Source organism: Leptonychotes weddellii, unplaced genomic scaffold (genome assembly GCF_054177405.1).
Source record: "Leptonychotes weddellii isolate Sample4059 unplaced genomic scaffold, ASM5417740v2 HiC_scaffold_12247, whole genome shotgun sequence".
Classification (NCBI taxonomy): domain Eukaryota; kingdom Metazoa; phylum Chordata; class Mammalia; order Carnivora; family Phocidae; genus Leptonychotes; species Leptonychotes weddellii.
The window spans coordinates 971-3,859 of record NW_027701032.1 but is presented as its reverse complement, the minus strand read 5'-3'; the positions used below and the strand labels follow the sequence as shown (position 1 = coordinate 3,859).

The 2,889-nt window shown below is 37.0% G+C and overlaps 1 pseudogene; it reads right to left on the bottom strand.

Annotated features, from left to right (window-relative positions):
• Nucleotides 1-1,058: 1,058 nt before the first annotated feature.
• LOC102740082 (signal peptidase complex subunit 1 pseudogene) lies at nt 1,059-1,425 on the bottom strand (annotated as a pseudogene).
• Between the last annotated feature and the right edge of the window lie 1,464 nt (nt 1,426-2,889).

Genomic DNA, 2,889 nt, shown 5'->3' with positions numbered 1-2,889 from the left:
GTATTTAAAATATGGGACTGAAGTTTTTCCTAGATTTTCATGTACATTTATTTTACAATTTTATAAATAAATAAACTAAAATTAAATCTAGTTTTATTATTTATAAAATTTGTAACTCCTGTGGAGTTCAATTTTCAACATAAAATATTTTTTCATTCAAGATTTTATTTAAATTCGTTAGTTAACATATAGTGTAATATTAGTTTCAAGGGTAGAATTTAGAGATTCATCACTTGCATATAACACCCAGTGCTCATTATAACAAATGCCCTCCTTAATGCCCATCACCCATTTACTCCATCCCCCACCCCCTCCCACCCAGCAATCCTCTGTTTGTTCCCAATAGTTAAGAGTCTTATGATTTGCCTCCCTCTCTGTTTTTATCTTATTTTTCCTTCCCTTCCCCTATGTTTATGTTTTGTTTATTAAATTCCACATATTAGTAAAATCATACAGTATTTGTCATTCTCTGACTTACTTTGCTTAGCATAATACACTAATTCCATCCATGTCATTGCAAATGGCAAGATTTCATCTTTTGATGACTGAATAATATTCAATTGTATATATACCACATCTTCTTTATCCACTCACCATTCGATGGACATTTGGGCTCTTTCCACATTTTAGCTATTGTGCATAGTGCTGCTATAAACATTTGGGTTCATATGCCCTTCAAATCACTATGTTTGTATCCTTTGGATAAATACCTAACAACGCAATTGCTGGGTCATAGGGTAGTTTTAACTTTTTTTTTTTTTGCTTGCATTGAGTTTTAATTGAAAATATTAAAACAATTTAACCATTCATAATGAATTACAAAACTTTGACAGTTAAATTGTACTATCATTTATGAGGCATTTATTCATCATTAGTTTTGTAGACCTGAAAGAAACTTTGCATACTTGTGTTTTCTGTTCTCATCTCAGAGGAAGATTATGAAGAGAAAGTCTAAAATATTTATAAATCAAAAGCCAACTGAGTTAGAAGTGAAATATAAAGGGAACAAAATCTACACAAGAAAAGGGCAGAGGTGGGTTTTAGCTCATGTTTTGAGCTCATCTCACACAAAACAAAAGCAGATGCAATAGTAAAGCTGAATCATGAAAACCCTAATTAGTTATTTTTAGCATGCCTCTTAATTTTTCTTTCCCCTGGTTTCTTGTCTTCTGAGCCTGAGTCTTGAACAGGTAACCACTTGATGGAATGTCAATGATAAATAGGCCATGGAGGAAGTGTCAACAAACATGAAAAAGCAAATCCTGTCATAACTATGTAGATAGTCCACCCCAACTGTTGAGCCATGTACCTGTAGATAAATCGAACTATTGCAGGAAAAAGAATAATTCCCTGAAACATCTGTTCAGCTAGCTTCTGGCCCTTTTAATCCATTTGTGTGGGCATCAAGCTCAGATGATCTAGCATGACTGGCTGAGAAGTCTGACAGTGGCACAAGGGCAGCCAGGACTCAGAGATTGGAGGTGCCTGTTTCTGGTACCAGGTGCAGCTCAGTGGCCTGCTGAGGCTGGGAATGTGATGGCCACAGCCCCAGAAGCAGATGTCTCCCTATTTTTAATTTTTTGAGGAACCTTCATACTGTTTTCTAGAATGACTTCACCAGCTTGCTTTCTCACCAACAGTGCAATAGGGTTCCCCTTTCTCCACATCTTCACTAACATCTGTTGTTTCCTGAGTTGTTAATTTCAGCCATTCTGATGGTGTGAGGTGGTATTTCATTGTGGTTTTGATTTGTATTTCCCCGACGATGAGTGACGTTCAGCATCTTTTTGTGTATCTCTTAGACATTTGTATGCCTTCTTTTTTTTTTAAAGATTTTATTTATTTATTTGAGAGAGAGAATGAGAGAGAGAGAGCATGAGAGGGAGGAGGGTCAGAGGGAGAAGCAGACTCCCCGCTGAGCAGGGAGTCTGATACGGGACTCGATCCCCCGACTCCAGGATCATGACCTGAGCGGAAGGCAGTCGCTTAACCAACTGAGCCACCCAGGCGCCCATTTTGTATGCCTTCTTTTGGGAAATATCTGTTCATGTCTTCTGTCCATTTCTTGGCTGGATTTTTTTTTTTTCGGGTGTTAAGTTTGATCACTTCTTTATACATTTTGGATACTAGCCCTTTATCTGATATGTCATTTGCAAATATCTTCTTTCATTCCATTGGTTGTGTGTGAGTTTTCTTGTTTCCTTTACTGTGCAGAAGCTTTTTATCTTGATGAAGATAATAGCTCATTTTTGCTTTTCTTTCCCTTGCCTCTGGAGACCTGTCTAGTAAGAACTTGTGGTGGTCAAGGTCAAAGAGGTTTCTGTCTGTGTTCTCCCCTAGGTTTTTGATGGAATGCTGTCTCACATTTAGGTCTTTCATTCATGTGGAATTTACTTTTGTGTATGGTGTAAGAAAGTGGTCCAGTTAGATTCTTCTGCATGTGACTATCCAATTTTCCCAACACCATTTGAAGAGACTGTCTTTTTTCCATTGGATATTCTTCCCTGCTTTGTCACGGATTAGTTGACCACATAGTTGTGGGTACATTTCTGTGTTCTCTATTTTGTTTCATTGATCTGTGTGTCTGTTTTTGTGCCAGTACCATGCTAACCTTGATGATTACAGCTTTGTAATACAGCTTGAAGTCCAGAACTGTGATGCCTCCAGCTTTGGTTTTCTTTTTGAACATTACTTTGGCTATTCTGGGTCTTTACTGGTTACATACAAATTTTAGCATTCTTTGTTCCACCTCTGTGAAAAATGCTGGTGTTATTTTGGTAGAGATTGCATTGAATATGTAGACTCTTTTGGGTAAGTATAGACATTTTATCAATATTTGTTCTTCCAATCCATGAGCATGGAATGTTTTTCCATTCTCTATATCTTCCT